This window comes from Rhinoderma darwinii, chromosome 3, assembly GCF_050947455.1.
Source record: "Rhinoderma darwinii isolate aRhiDar2 chromosome 3, aRhiDar2.hap1, whole genome shotgun sequence".
NCBI lineage: Eukaryota > Metazoa > Chordata > Amphibia > Anura > Rhinodermatidae > Rhinoderma > Rhinoderma darwinii.
Window position 1 is genome coordinate 411,117,734 of NC_134689.1, and position 14,949 is coordinate 411,132,682.

At 36.2% G+C, this 14,949-nt stretch overlaps 17 non-coding genes across 17 annotated transcripts; all 17 read right to left on the reverse strand.

Moving 5' to 3' along the window:
* Positions 1 to 561: 561 nt before the first annotated feature.
* On the reverse strand, positions 562 to 633 carry TRNAW-CCA (transfer RNA tryptophan (anticodon CCA)). Its single transcript has one exon. It is a non-coding gene; the product is annotated as a tRNA-Trp (tRNA).
* An 815-nt stretch (positions 634 to 1,448) lies between these two features.
* On the reverse strand, positions 1,449 to 1,520 carry TRNAW-CCA (transfer RNA tryptophan (anticodon CCA)). Its single transcript has one exon. It is a non-coding gene; the product is annotated as a tRNA-Trp (tRNA).
* An 814-nt stretch (positions 1,521 to 2,334) lies between these two features.
* Positions 2,335 to 2,406, reverse strand: TRNAW-CCA (transfer RNA tryptophan (anticodon CCA)). Its single transcript has one exon. It is a non-coding gene; the product is annotated as a tRNA-Trp (tRNA).
* An 815-nt stretch (positions 2,407 to 3,221) lies between these two features.
* TRNAW-CCA (transfer RNA tryptophan (anticodon CCA)) lies at positions 3,222 to 3,293 on the reverse strand. Its single transcript has one exon. It is a non-coding gene; the product is annotated as a tRNA-Trp (tRNA).
* An 808-nt stretch (positions 3,294 to 4,101) lies between these two features.
* On the reverse strand, positions 4,102 to 4,173 carry TRNAW-CCA (transfer RNA tryptophan (anticodon CCA)). The gene has a single exon. It is a non-coding gene; the product is annotated as a tRNA-Trp (tRNA).
* Positions 4,174 to 4,981: 808 nt separating this feature from the next.
* On the reverse strand, positions 4,982 to 5,053 carry TRNAW-CCA (transfer RNA tryptophan (anticodon CCA)). The gene has a single exon. It is a non-coding gene; the product is annotated as a tRNA-Trp (tRNA).
* Positions 5,054 to 5,868: 815 nt separating this feature from the next.
* Positions 5,869 to 5,940, reverse strand: TRNAW-CCA (transfer RNA tryptophan (anticodon CCA)). The gene has a single exon. It is a non-coding gene; the product is annotated as a tRNA-Trp (tRNA).
* An 814-nt stretch (positions 5,941 to 6,754) lies between these two features.
* Positions 6,755 to 6,826, reverse strand: TRNAW-CCA (transfer RNA tryptophan (anticodon CCA)). Its single transcript has one exon. It is a non-coding gene; the product is annotated as a tRNA-Trp (tRNA).
* Positions 6,827 to 7,640: 814 nt separating this feature from the next.
* On the reverse strand, positions 7,641 to 7,712 carry TRNAW-CCA (transfer RNA tryptophan (anticodon CCA)). Its single transcript has one exon. It is a non-coding gene; the product is annotated as a tRNA-Trp (tRNA).
* Positions 7,713 to 8,526: 814 nt separating this feature from the next.
* TRNAW-CCA (transfer RNA tryptophan (anticodon CCA)) lies at positions 8,527 to 8,598 on the reverse strand. The gene has a single exon. It is a non-coding gene; the product is annotated as a tRNA-Trp (tRNA).
* Positions 8,599 to 9,406: 808 nt separating this feature from the next.
* Positions 9,407 to 9,478, reverse strand: TRNAW-CCA (transfer RNA tryptophan (anticodon CCA)). Its single transcript has one exon. It is a non-coding gene; the product is annotated as a tRNA-Trp (tRNA).
* An 815-nt stretch (positions 9,479 to 10,293) lies between these two features.
* Positions 10,294 to 10,365, reverse strand: TRNAW-CCA (transfer RNA tryptophan (anticodon CCA)). The gene has a single exon. It is a non-coding gene; the product is annotated as a tRNA-Trp (tRNA).
* An 814-nt stretch (positions 10,366 to 11,179) lies between these two features.
* On the reverse strand, positions 11,180 to 11,251 carry TRNAW-CCA (transfer RNA tryptophan (anticodon CCA)). The gene has a single exon. It is a non-coding gene; the product is annotated as a tRNA-Trp (tRNA).
* An 814-nt stretch (positions 11,252 to 12,065) lies between these two features.
* Positions 12,066 to 12,137, reverse strand: TRNAW-CCA (transfer RNA tryptophan (anticodon CCA)). Its single transcript has one exon. It is a non-coding gene; the product is annotated as a tRNA-Trp (tRNA).
* Positions 12,138 to 12,951: 814 nt separating this feature from the next.
* TRNAW-CCA (transfer RNA tryptophan (anticodon CCA)) lies at positions 12,952 to 13,023 on the reverse strand. The gene has a single exon. It is a non-coding gene; the product is annotated as a tRNA-Trp (tRNA).
* An 815-nt stretch (positions 13,024 to 13,838) lies between these two features.
* TRNAW-CCA (transfer RNA tryptophan (anticodon CCA)) lies at positions 13,839 to 13,910 on the reverse strand. Its single transcript has one exon. It is a non-coding gene; the product is annotated as a tRNA-Trp (tRNA).
* An 814-nt stretch (positions 13,911 to 14,724) lies between these two features.
* On the reverse strand, positions 14,725 to 14,796 carry TRNAW-CCA (transfer RNA tryptophan (anticodon CCA)). The gene has a single exon. It is a non-coding gene; the product is annotated as a tRNA-Trp (tRNA).
* Positions 14,797 to 14,949: the final 153 nt, after the last annotated feature.

The window sequence follows — 14,949 nt, forward strand, 5'->3', positions numbered from 1 at the left end:
TTGGATTTAAGGGCCATGCGATTTTACAAAGAAATTGAGTATAAGTAGAAATCAAAAATACCATTTAAGGTGAAGATGGATAACAAGAAAGGCTATTGAGTTTTCTTCAACATTTCTTAGGTGCCATCTATTTACTATGTACAAATATATCAATGTAGGGTACATTTTTTTATTTATTATTTTATTTTTAAAGCCAGGGCTTTAACCAGAACAAGACAGCATCAAGTACGTCGGGAGGAAAAAAAATTCACCATCATCACAGACTGAGATTCTTTACTGTAAGAGCAGTGAGACTTTGGAACTCTCTGCCAAAGGATTTTGTGATGGTTGATTTGTTGAATGATTTAAGAGGAACCTTGATATCTTTCTTGATACAACAGCAACATTTTCCCTTTTTTCATTGCAATAATAAAAGCTGCGTAGATATTGCCGCCTTAAAAAAGGAGAAGTCCAAAAAATTTGACTTCAAGGTGAGTCCTAATTCTCTTATCAAAGGAACTGGAACTAGCTGGATGAAAAACTAGCATTCTGTACTCTCAATATGATGATCAAAGCAACAACTGAACCTGACGTGATTTGAACACGCAACCTTCTGATCTGGAGTCAGACGCGCTACCGTTGCGCCACAAGGTCATTTGATGATGAAGTTATTGACCCTGTTCAGAACCAATGTCTTGTTGACAAAATGCTGATTACCTGCTCATTCTGATTGATTGAAGAAACCGGTTTTAAATTAAACCAATTTTAACCAAACTCCAAAAGCCTAGAAGCTTCGTGCCATCTTGCCGTTAGCGTTAAATGCTTCCAAGTAAATAATGGGACGCTGAGAGTGAGATTTTTACTCGATAAGGAAATCCTCTGTAAGCATTTTTCTTTCTTTAACTAAATTGGATTTAAGGGCCATGCGATTTTACAAAGAAATTGAGTATAAGTAGAAATCAAAAATACCATTTAAGGTGAAGATGGATAACAAGAAAGGCTATTGAGTTTTCTTCAACATTTCTTAGGTGCCATCTATTTACTATGTACAAATATATCAATGTAGGGTACATTTTTTTATTTATTATTTTATTTTTAAAGCCAGGGCTTTAACCAGAACAAGACAGCATCAAGTACGTCGGGAGGAAAAAAAATTCACCATCATCACAGACTGAGATTCTTTACTGTAAGAGCAGTGAGACTTTGGAACTCTCTGCCAAAGGATTTTGTGATGGTTGATTTGTTGAATGATTTAAGAGGAACCTGGATATCTTTCTTGATACAACAGCAACATTTTCCCTTTTTTCATTGCAATAATAAAAGCTGCGTAGATATTGCCGCCTTAAAAAAGGAGAAGTCCAAACAATTTGACTTCAAGGTGAGTCCTAATTCTCTTATCAAAGGAACTGGAACTAGCTGGATGAAAAACTAGCATTCTGTACTCTCAATATGATGATCAAAGCAACAACTGAACCTGACGTGATTTGAACACGCAACCTTCTGATCTGGAGTCAGACGCGCTACCGTTGCGCCACAAGGTCATTTGATGATGAAGTTATTGACCCTGTTCAGAACCAATGTCTTGTTGACAAAATGCTGATTACCTGCTCATTCTGATTGATTGAAGAAACCGGTTTTAAATTAAACCAATTTTAACCAAACTCCAAAAGCCTAGAAGCTTCGTGCCATCTTGCCGTTAGCGTTAAATGCTTCCAAGTAAATAATGGGACGCTGAGAGTGAGATTTTTACTCGATAAGGAAATCCTCTGTAAGCATTTTTCTTTCTTTAACTAAATTGGATTTAAGGGCCATGCGATTTTACAAAGAAATTGAGTATAAGTAGAAATCAAAAATACCATTTAAGGTGAAGATGGATAACAAGAAAGGCTATTGAGTTTTCTTCAACATTTCTTAGGTGCCATCTATTTACTATGTACAAATATATCAATGTAGGGTACATTTTTTTATTTATTATTTTATTTTTAAAGCCAGGGCTTTAACCAGAACAAGACAGCATCAAGTACGTCGGGAGGAAAAAAAATTCACCATCATCACAGACTGAGATTCTTTACTGTAAGAGCAGTGAGACTTTGGAACTCTCTGCCAAAGGATTTTGTGATGGTTGATTTGTTGAATGATTTAAGAGGAACCTGGATATCTTTCTTGATACAACAGCAACATTTTCCCTTTTTTCATTGCAATAATAAAAGCTGCGAAGATATTGCCGCTTTAAAAAAGGAGAAGTCCAAAAAGTTTGACTTCAAGGTGAGTCCTAATTCTCTTATCAAAGGAATTGGAACTAGCTGGATGAAAATTAGCATTCTGTACTCACATTATGATGATCAAAGCAACAACTGACCCAGACGTGATTTGAACACGCAACCTTCTGATCTGGAGTCAGACGCGCTACCGTTGCGCCACAAGGTCATTTGATGATGAATTTATTGACCCTGTTCAGAACCAATGTCTTGTTGACAAAATGCTGATTACCTGCTCATTCTGATTGATTGAAGAAACCGGTTTTAAATTAAACCAATTTTATCCAAACTCCAAAAGCCTAGAAGCTTCGTGCCATCTTGCCGTTAGCGTTAAATGCTTCCAAGTAAATAATGGGACGCTGAGAGTGAGATTTTTACTCGATAAGGAAATCCTCTGTAAGCATTTTTCTTTCTTTAACTAAATTGGATTTAAGGGCCATGCGATTTTACAAAGAAATTGAGTATAAGTAGAAATCAAAAATACCATTTAAGGTGAAGATGGATAACAAGAAAGGCTATTGAGTTTTCTTCAACATTTCTTAGGTGCCATCTATTTACTATGTACAAATATATCAATGTAGGGTACATTTTTTTATTTATTATTTTATTTTTAAAGCCAGGGCTTTAACCAGAACAAGACAGCATCAAGTACGTCGGGAGGAAAAAAAATTCACCATCATCACAGACTGAGATTCTTTACTGTAAGAGCAGTGAGACTTTGGAACTCTCTGCCAAAGGATTTTGTGATGGTTGATTTGTTGAATGATTTAAGAGGAACCTGGATATCTTTCTTGATACAACAGCAACATTTTCCCTTTTTTCATTGCAATAATAAAAGCTGCGAAGATATTGCCGCTTTAAAAAAGGAGAAGTCCAAAAAGTTTGACTTCAAGGTGAGTCCTAATTCTCTTATCAAAGGAACTGGAACTAGCTGGATGAAAAACTAGCATTCTGTACTCTCATTATGATGATCAAAGCAACAACTGACCCTGACGTGATTTGAACACGCAACCTTCTGATCTGGAGTCAGACGCGCTACCGTTGCGCCACAAGGTCATTTGATGATGAATTTATTGACCCTGTTCAGAACCAATGTCTTGTTGACAAAATGCTGATTACCTGCTCATTCTGATTGATTGAAGAAACCGGTTTTAAATTAAACCAATTTTAACCAAACTCCAAAAGCCTAGAAGCTTCGTGCCATCTTGCCGTTAGCGTTAAATGCTTCCAAGTAAATAATGGGACGCTGAGAGTGAGATTTTTACTCGATAAGGAAATCCTCTGTAAGCATTTTTCTTTCTTTAACTAAATTGGATTTAAGGGCCATGCGATTTTACAAAGAAATTGAGTATAAGTAGAAATCAAAAATACCATTTAAGGTGAAGATGGATAACAAGAAAGGCTATTGAGTTTTCTTCAACATTTCTTAGGTGCCATCTATTTACTATGTACAAATATATCAATGTAGGGTACATTTTTTTATTTATTATTTTATTTTTAAAGCCAGGGTTTTAACCAGAACAAGACAGCATCAAGTACGTCGGGAGGAAAAAAAATTCACCATCATCACAGACTGAGATTCTTTACTGTAAGGGCAGTGAGACTTTGGAACTCTCTGCCAAAGGATTTTGTGATGGTTGATTTGTTGAATGATTTAAGAGGAACCTGGATATCTTTCTTGATACAACAGCAACATTTTCCCTTTTTTCATTGCAATAATAAAAGCTGCGTAGATATTGCCGCCTTAAAAAAGGAGAAGTCCAAAAACTTTGACTTCAAGGTGAGTCCTAATTCTCTTATCAAAGGAACTGGCTGGATGAAAATTAGCATTCTGCACTCACATTATGATGATCAAAGCAACAACTGACCCTGACGTGATTTGAACACGCAACCTTCTGATCTGGAGTCAGACGCGCTACCGTTGCGCCACACGGTCATTTGATGATGAATTTATTGACCCTGTTCAGAACCAATGTCTTGTTGACAAAATGCTGATTGCCTGCTCATTCTGATTGATTGAAGAAACCGGTTTTAAATTAAACCAATTTTAACCAAACTCCAAAAGCCTAGAAGCTTCGTGCCATCTTGCCGTTAGCGTTAAATGCTTCCAAGTAAATAATGGGATGCTGAGAGTGAGATTTTTACTCGATAAGGAAATCCTCTGTAAGCATTTTTCTTTCTTTAACTTAATTGGATTTAAGGGCCATGTGATTTTACAAAGAAATTGAGTATAAGTAGAAATCAAAAATACCATTTAAGGTGAAGATGGATAACAATAAAGGCTATTGAGTTTTCTTCAACATTTCTTAGGTGCCATCTATTTACTATGTACAAATATATCAATGTAGGGTACATTTTTTTATTTATTATTTTATTTTTAAAGCCAGGGCTTTAACCAGAAAAAGACAGCATCAAGTACGTCGGGAGGAAAAAAAATTCACCATCATCACAGACTGAGATTCTTTACAGTAAGAGCAGTAAGACTTTGGAACTCTCTGCCAAAGGATTTTGTGATGGTTGATTTGTTGAATGATTTAAGAGGAACCTGGATATCTTTCTTGATACAACAGCAACATTTTCCCTTTTTTCATTGCAATAATAAAAGCTGCGAAGATATTGCCGCTTTAAAAAAGGAGAAGTCCAAAAACGTTGACTTCAAGGTGAGTCCTAATTCTCTTATCAAAGGAACTAGCTGGATGAAAATTAGCATTCTGTACTCACTTTATGATGATCAAAGCAACAACTGACCCTGACGTGCTTTGAACACGCAACCTTCTGATCTGGAGTCAGACGCGCTATCGTTGCGCCACAAGGTCATTTGATGATGAATTTATTGACCCTGTTCAGAACCAATGTCTTGTTGACAAAATGCTGATTACCTGCTCATTCTGATTGATTGAAGAAACCGGTTTTAAATTAAACCAATTTTAACCAAACTCCAAAAGCCTAGAAGCTTCGTGCCATCTTGCCGTTAGCGTTAAATGCTTCCAAGTAAATAATGGGACGCTGAGAGTGAGATTTTTACTCGATAAGGAAATCCTCTGTAAGCATTTTTCTTTCTTTAACTAAATTGGATTTAAGGGCCATGCGATTTTACAAAGAAATTGAGTATAAGTAGAAATCAAAAATACCATTTAAGGTGAAGATGGATAACAAGAAAGGCTATTGAGTTTTCTTCAACATTTCTAAGGTGCCATCTATTTACTATGTACAAATATATCAATGTAGGGTACATTTTTTTATTTATTATTTTATTTTTAAAGCCAGGGCTTTAACCAGAAAAAGACAGCATCAAGTACGTCGGGAGGAAAAAAAATTCACCATCATCACAGACTGAGATTCTTTACAGTAAGAGCAGTGAGACTTTGGAACTCTCTGCCAAAGGATTTTGTGATGGTTGATTTGTTGAATGATTTAAGAGGAACCTGGATATCTTTCTTGATACAACAGCAACATTTTCCCTTTTTTCATTGCAATAATAAAAGCTGCGTAGATATTGCCGCCTTAAAAAAGGAGAAGTCCAAAAACTTTGACTTCAAGGTGAGTCCTAATTCTCTTATCAAAGGAACTGGAACTAGCTGGATGAAAAACTAGCATTCTGTACTCTCATTATGATGATCAAAGCAACAACTGACCCTGACGTGATTTGAACACGCAACCTTCTGATCTGGAGTCAGACGCGCTACCGTTGCGCCACAAGGTCATTTGATGATGAATTTATTGACCCTGTTCAGAACCAATGTCTTGTTGACAAAATGCTGATTACCTGCTCATTCTGATTGATTGAAGAAACCGGTTTTAAATTAAACCAATTTTAACCAAACTCCAAAAGCCTAGAAGCTTCGTGCCATCTTGCCGTTAGCGTTAAATGCTTCCAAGTAAATAATGGGACGCTGAGAGTGAGATTTTTACTCGATAAGGAAATCCTCTGTAAGCATTTTTCTTTCTTTAACTAAATTGGATTTAAGGGCCATGCGATTTTACAAAGAAATTGAGTATAAGTAGAAATCAAAAATACCATTTAAGGTGAAGATGGATAACAAGAAAGGCTATTGAGTTTTCTTCAACATTTCTTAGGTGCCATCTATTTACTATGTACAAATATATCAATGTAGGGTACATTTTTTTATTTATTATTTTATTTTTAAAGCCAGGGCTTTAACCAGAACAAGACAGCATCAAGTACGTCGGGAGGAAAAAAAATTCACCATCATCACAGACTGAGATACTTTACTGTAAGAGCAGTGAGACTTTGGAACTCTCTGCCAAAGGATTTTGTGATGGTTGATTTGTTGAATGATTTAAGAGGAACCTGGATATCTTTCTTGATACAACAGCAACATTTTCCCTTTTTTCATTGCAATAATAAAAGCTGCGAAGATATTGCCGCTTTAAAAAAGGAGAAGTCCAAAAACGTTGACTTCAAGGTGAGTCCTAATTCTCTTATCAAAGGAACTGGAACTAGCTGGATGAAAATTAGCATTCTGTACTCACATTATGATGATCAAAGCAACAAATGACCCTGACGTGATTTGAACACGCAACCTTCTGATCTGGAGTCAGACGCGCTACCGTTGCGCCACAAGGTCATTTGATGATGAATTTATTGACCCTGTTCAGAACCAATGTCTTGTTGACAAAATGCTGATTACCTGCTCATTCTGATTGATTGAAGAAACCGGTTTTAAATTAAACCAATTTTAACCAAACTCCAAAAGCCTAGAAGCTTCGTGCCATCTTGCCGTTAGCGTTAAATGCTTCCAAGTAAATAATGGGACGCTGAGAGTGAGATTTTTACTCGATAAGGAAATCCTCTGTAAGCATTTTTCTTTCTTTAACTAAATTGGATTTAAGGGCCATGCGATTTTACAAAGAAATTGAGTATAAGTAGAAATCAAAAATACCATTTAAGGTGAAGATGGATAACAAGAAAGGCTATTGAGTTTTCTTCAACATTTCTTAGGTGCCATCTATTTACTATGTACAAATATATCAATGTAGGGTACATTTTTTTATTTATTATTTTATTTTTAAAGCCAGGGCTTTAACCAGAACAAGACAGCATCAAGTACGTCGGGAGGAAAAAAAATTCACCATCATCACAGACTGAGATTCTTTACTGTAAGAGCAGTGAGACTTTGGAACTCTCTGCCAAAGGATTTTGTGATGGTTGATTTGTTGAATGATTTAAGAGGAACCTGGATATCTTTCTTGATACAACAGCAACATTTTCCCTTTTTTCATTGCAATAATAAAGGCTGCGAAGATATTGCCGCTTTAAAAAAGGAGAAGTCCAAAAACGTTGACTTCAAGGTGAGTCCTAATTCTCTTATCAAAGGAACTGGAACTAGCTGGATGAAAATTAGCATTCTGTACTCACATTATGATGATCAAAGCAACAACTGACCCTGACGTGATTTGAACACGCAACCTTCTGATCTGGAGTCAGACGTGCTACCGTTGCGCCACAAGGTCATTTGATGATGAATTTATTGACCCTGTTCAGAACCAATGTCTTGTTGACAAAATGCTGATTACCTGCTCATTCTGATTGATTGAAGAAACCGGTTTTAAATTAAACCAATTTTAACCAAACTCCAAAAGCCTAGAAGCTTCGTGCCATCTTGCCGTTAGCGTTAAATGCTTCCAAGTAAATAATGGGACGCTGAGAGTGAGATTTTTACTCGATAAGGAAATCCTCTGTAAGTATTTTTCTTTCTTTAACTAAATTGGATTTAAGGGCCATGCGATTTTACAAAGAAATTGAGTATGAGTAGAAATCAAAAATACCATTTAAGGTGAAGATGGATAACAAGAAAGGCTGTTGAGTTTTCTTCAACATTTCTTAGGTGCCATCTATTTACTATGTACAAATATATCAATGTAGGGTACATTTTTTTATTTATTATTTTATTTTTAAAGCCAGGGCTTTAACCAGAACAAGACAGCATCAAGTACGTTGGGAGGAAAAAAAATTCACCATCATCACAGACTGAGATTCTTTACTGTAAGAGCAGTGAGACTTTGGAACTCTCTGCCAAAGGATTTTGTGATGGTTGATTTGTTGAATGATTTAAGAGGAACCTGGATATCTTTCTTGATACAACAGCAACATTTTCCCTTTTTTCATTGCAATAATAAAAGCTGCGAAGATATTGCCGCTTTAAAAAAGGAGAAGTCCAAACAGTTTGACTTCAAGGTGAGTCCTAATTCTATTATCAAAGGAATTGGAACTAGCTGGATGAAAATTAGCATTCTGTACTCACATTATGATGATCAAAGCAACAACTGACCCAGACGTGATTTGAACACGCAACCTTCTGATCTGGAGTCAGACGCGCTACCGTTGCGCCACAAGGTCATTTGATGATGAATTTATTGACCCTGTTCAGAACCAATGTCTTGTTGACAAAATGCTGATTACCTGCTCATTCTGATTGATTGAAGAAACCGGTTTTAAATTAAACCAATTTTATCCAAACTCCAAAAGCCTAGAAGCTTCGTGCCATCTTGCCGTTAGCGTTAAATGCTTCCAAGTAAATAATGGGACGCTGAGAGTGAGATTTTTACTCGATAAGGAAATCCTCTGTAAGCATTTTTCTTTCTTTAACTAAATTGGATTTAAGGGCCATGCGATTTTACAAAGAAATTGAGTATAAGTAGAAATCAAAAATACCATTTAAGGTGAAGATGGATAACAAGAAAGGCTATTGAGTTTTCTTCAACATTTCTTAGGTGCCATCTATTTACTATGTACAAATATATCAATGTAGGGTACATTTTTTTATTTATTATTTTATTTTTAAAGCCAGGGCTTTAACCAGAACAAGACAGCATCAAGTACGTCGGGGGGAAAAAAAATTCACCATCATCACAGACTGAGATTCTTTACTGTAAGGGCAGTGAGACTTTGGAACTCTCTGCCAAAGGATTTTGTGATGGTTGATTTGTTGAATGATTTAAGAGGAACCTGGATATCTTTCTTGATACAACAGCAACATTTTCCCTTTTTTCATTGCAATAATAAAAGCTGCGAAGATATTGCCGCTTTAAAAAAGGAGAAGTCCAAAAACGTTGACTTCAAGGTGAGTCCTAATTCTCTTATCAAAGGAACTAGCTGGATGAAAATTAGCATTCTGTACTCACATTATGATGATCAAAGCAACAACTGACCCTGACGTGCTTTGAACACGCAACCTTCTGATCTGGAGTCAGACGCGCTATCGTTGCGCCACAAGGTCATTTGATGATGAATTTATTGACCCTGTTCAGAACCAATGTCTTGTTGACAAAATGCTGATTACCTGCTCATTCTGATTGATTGAAGAAACCGGTTTTAAATTAAACCAATTTTAACCAAACTCCAAAAGCCTAGAAGCTTCGTGCCATCTTGCCGTTAGCGTTAAATGCTTCCAAGTAAATAATGGGACGCTGAGAGTGAGATTTTTACTCGATAAGGAAATCCTCTGTAAGCATTTTTCTTTCTTTAACTAAATTGGATTTAAGGGCCATGCGATTTTACAAAGAAATTGAGTATAAGTAGAAATCAAAAATACCATTTAAGGTGAAGATGGATAACAAGAAAGGCTATTGAGTTTTCTTCAACATTTCTTAGGTGCCATCTATTTACTATAAACAAATATATCAATGTAGGGTACATTTTTTTATTTATTATTTTATTTTTAAAGCCAGGGCTTTAACCAGAAAAAGACAGCATCAAGTACGTCGGGAGGAAAAAAAATTCACCATCATCACAGACTGAGATTCTTTACAGTAAGAGCAGTGAGACTTTGGAACTCTCTGCCAAAGGATTTTGTGATGGTTGATTTGTTGAATGATTTAAGAGGAACCTGGATATCTTTCTTGATACAACAGCAACATTTTCCCTTTTTTCATTGCAATAATAAAAGCTGCGTAGATATTGCCGCCTTAAAAAAGGAGAAGTCCAAAAACTTTGACTTCAAGGTGAGTCCTAATTCTCTTATCAAAGGAACTGGAACTAGCTGGATGAAAAACTAGCATTCTGTACTCTCATTATGATGATCAAAGCAACAACTGACCCTGACGTGATTTGAACACGCAACCTTCTGATCTGGAGTCAGACGCGCTACCGTTGCGCCACAAGGTCATTTGATAATGAATTTATTGACCCTGTTCAGAACCAATGTCTTGTTGACAAAATGCTGATTACCTGCTCATTCTGATTGATTGAAGAAACCGGTTTTAAATTAAACCAATTTTAACCAAACTCCAAAAGCCTAGAAGCTTCGTGCCATCTTGCCGTTAGCGTTAAATGCTTCCAAGTAAATAATGGGACGCTGAGAGTGAGATTTTTACTCGATAAGGAAATCCTCTGTAAGCATTTTTCTTTCTTTAACTAAATTGGATTTAAGGGCCATGCGATTTTACAAAGAAATTGAGTATAAGTAGAAATCAAAAATACCATTTAAGGTGAAGATGGATAACAAGAAAGGCTATTGAGTTTTCTTCAACATTTCTTAGGTGCCATCTATTTACTATGTACAAATATATCAATGTAGGGTACATTTTTTTATTTATTATTTTATTTTTAAAGCCAGGGCTTTAACCAGAACAAGACAGCATCAAGTACGTCGGGAGGAAAAAAAATTCACCATCATCACAGACTGAGATACTTTACTGTAAGAGCAGTGAGACTTTGGAACTCTCTGCCAAAGGATTTTGTGATGGTTGATTTGTTGAATGATTTAAGAGGAACCTGGATATCTTTCTTGATACAACAGCAACATTTTCCCTTTTTTCATTGCAATAATAAAAGCTGCGAAGATATTGCCGCTTTAAAAAAGGAGAAGTCCAAAAACGTTGACTTCAAGGTGAGTCCTAATTCTCTTATCAAAGGAACTGGAACTAGCTGGATGAAAATTAGCATTCTGTACTCACATTATGATGATCAAAGCAACAACTGACCCTGACGTGATTTGAACACGCAACCTTCTGATCTGGAGTCAGACGCGCTACCGTTGCGCCACAAGGTCATTTGATGATGAATTTATTGACCCTGTTCAGAACCAATGTCTTGTTGACAAAATGCTGATTACCTGCTCATTCTGATTGATTGAAGAAACCGGTTTTAAATCAAACCAATTTTAACCAAACTCCAAAAGCCTAGAAGCTTCGTGCCATCTTGCCGTTAGCGTTAAATGCTTCCAAGTAAATAATGGGACGCTGAGAGTGAGATTTTTACTCGATAAGGAAATCCTCTGTAAGCATTTTTCTTTCTTTAACTAAATTGGATTTAAGGGCCATGCGATTTTACAAAGAAATTGAGTATAAGTAGAAATCAAAAATACCATTTAAGGTGAAGATGGATAACAAGAAAGGCTATTGAGTTTTCTTCAACATTTCTTAGGTGCCATCTATTTACTATGTACAAATATATCAATGTAGGGTACATTTTTTTATTTATTATTTTATTTTTAAAGCCAGGGCTTTAACCAGAACAAGACAGCATCAAGTACGTCGGGAGGAAAAAAAATTCACCATCATCACAGACTGAGATTCTTTACTGTAAGAGCAGTGAGACTTTGGAACTCTCTGCCAAAGGATTTTGTGATGGTTGATTTGTTGAATGATTTAAGAGGAACCTGGATATCTTTCTTGATACAACAGCAACATTTTCCCTTTTTTCATTGCAATAATAAAGGCTGCGAAGATATTGCCGCTTTAAAAAAGGAGAAGTCCAAAAACATTGACTTCAAGGTGAGTCCTAATTCTCTTATCAAAGGAACTGGAACTAGCTGGATGAAAATTAGCATTCTGTACTCACATTATGATGATCAAAGCAACAACTGACCCTGACGTGATTTGAACACGCAACCTTCTGATCTGGAGTCAGACGCGCTACCGTTGCGCCACAAGGTCATTTGATGATGAATTTATTGACCCTGTTCAGAACCAATGTCTTGTTGACAAAATGCTGATTACCTGCTCATTCTGATTGATTGAAGAAACCGGTTTTAAATTAAACCAATTTTAACCAAACTCCAAAAGCCTAGAAGCTTCGTGCCATCTTGCCGTTAGCGTTAAATGCTTCCAAGTAAATAATGGGACGCTGAGAGTGAGATTTTTACTCGATAAGGAAATCCTCTGTAAGTATTTTTCTTTCTTTAACTAAATTGGATTTAAGGGCCATGCGATTTTACAAAGAAATTGAGTATGAGTAGAAATCAAAAATACCATTTAAGGTGAAGATGGATAACAAGAAAGGCTATTGAGTTTTCTTCAACATTTCTTAGGTGCCATCTATTTACTATGTACAAATATATCAATGTAGGGTACATTTTTTTATTTATTATTTTATTTTTAAAGCCAGGGCTTTAACCAGAACAAGACAGCATCAAGTACGTCGGGAGGAAAAAAAATTCACCATCATCACAGACTGAGATTCTTTACTGTAAGAGCAGTGAGACTTTGGAACTCTCTGCCAAAGGATTTTGTGATGGTTGATTTGTTGAATGATTTAAGAGGAACCTGGATATCTTTCTTGATACAACAGCAACATTTTCCCTTTTTTCATTGCAATAATAAAGGCTGCGAAGATATTGCCGCTTTAAAAAAGGAGAAGTCCAAAAACATTGACTTCAAGGTGAGTCCTAATTCTCTTATCAAAGGAACTGGAACTAGCTGGATGAAAATTAGCATTCTGTACTCACATTATGATGATCAAAGCAACAACTGACCCTGACGTGATTTGAACACGCAACCTTCTGATCTGGAGTCAGACGCGCTACCGTTGCGCCACAAGGTCATTTGATGATGAATTTATTGACCCTGTTCAGAACCAATGTCTTGTTGACAAAATGCTGATTACCTGCTCATTCTGATTGATTGAAGAAACCGGTTTTAAATTAAACCAATTTTAACCAAACTCCAAAAGCCTAGAAGCTTCGTGCCATCTTGCCGTTAGCGTTAAATGCTTCCAAGTAAATAATGGGACGCTGAGAGTGAGATTTTTACTCGATAAGGAAATCCTCTGTAAGTATTTTTCTTTCTTTAACTAAATTGGATTTAAGGGCCATGCGATTTTACAAAGAAATTGAGTATGAGTAGAAATCAAAAATACCATTTAAGGTGAAGATGGATAACAAGAAAGGCTGTTGAGTTTTCTTCAACATTTCTTAGGTGCCATCTATTTACTATGTACAAATATATCAATGTAGGGTACATTTTTTTTATTTATTATTTTATTTTTAAAGCCAGGGCTTTAACCAGAACAAGAGAGCATCAAGTACGTCGGGAGGAAAAAAAATTCACCATCATCACAGACTGAGATTCTTTACTGTAAGGGCAGTGAGACTTTGGAACTCTCTGCCAAAGGATTTTGTGATGGTTGATTTGTTGAATGATTTAAGAGGAACCTGGATATCTTTCTTGATACAACAGCAACATTTTCCCTTTTTTCATTGCAATAATAAAGGCTGCGAAGATATTGCCGCTTTAAAAAAGGAGAAGTCCAAAAACGTTGACTTCAAGGTGAGTCCTAATTCTCTTATCAAAGGAACTGGAACTAGCTGGATGAAAATTAGCATTCTGTACTCACATTATGATGATCAAAGCAACAACTGACCCTGACGTGATTTGAACACGCAACCTTCTGATCTGGAGTCAGACGCGCTACTGTTGCGCCACAAGGTCATTTGATGATGAACTTATTGACCCTGTTCAGAACCAATGTCTTGTTGACAAAATGCTGATTACCTGCTCATTCTGATTGATTGAAGAAACCGGTTTTAAATTAAACCAATTTTAACCAAACTCCAAAAGCCTAGAAGCTTCGTGCCATCTTGCTGTTAGCGTTAAATGCTTCCAAGTAAATAATGGGACGCTGAGAGTGAGATTTTTACTCGATAAGGAAATCCTCTGTAAGCATTTTTCTTTCTTTAACTAAATTGGATTTAAGGGCCATGCGATTTTACAAAGAAATTGAGTATAAGTAGAAATCAAAAATACCATTTAAGGTGAAGATGGATAACAAGAAAGGCTATTGAGTTTTCTTCAACATTTCTTAGGTGCCATCTATTTACTATGTACAAATATATCAATGTAGGGTACATTTTTTTATTTATTATTTTATTTTTAAAGCCAGGGCTTTAACCAGAACAAGACAGCATCAAGTACGTCGGGAGGAAAAAAAATTCACCATCATCACAGACTGAGATTCTTTACTGTAAGAGCAGTGAGACTTTGGAACTCTCTGCCAAAGGATTTTGTGATGGTTGATTTGTTGAATGATTTAAGAGGAACCTGGATATCTTTCTTGATACAACAGCAACATTTTCCCTTTTTTCATTGCAATAATAAAGGCTGCGAAGATATTGCCGCTTTAAAAAAGGAGAAGTCCAAAAACGTTGACTTCAAGGTGAGTCCTAATTCTCTTATCAAAGGAACTGGAACTAGCTGGATGAAAATTAGCATTCTGTACTCACATTATGATGATCAAAGCAACAACTGACCCTGACGTGATTTGAACACGCAACCTTCTGATCTGGAGTCAGACGCGCTACTGTTGCGCCACAAGGTCATTTGATGATGAATTTATTGACCCTGTTCAGAACCAATGTCTTGTTGACAAAATGCTGATTACCTGCTCATTCTGATTGATTGAAGAAACCGGTTTTAAATTAAACCAATTTTAACCAAACTCCAAAAGCCTAGAAGCTTCGTGCCATCTTGC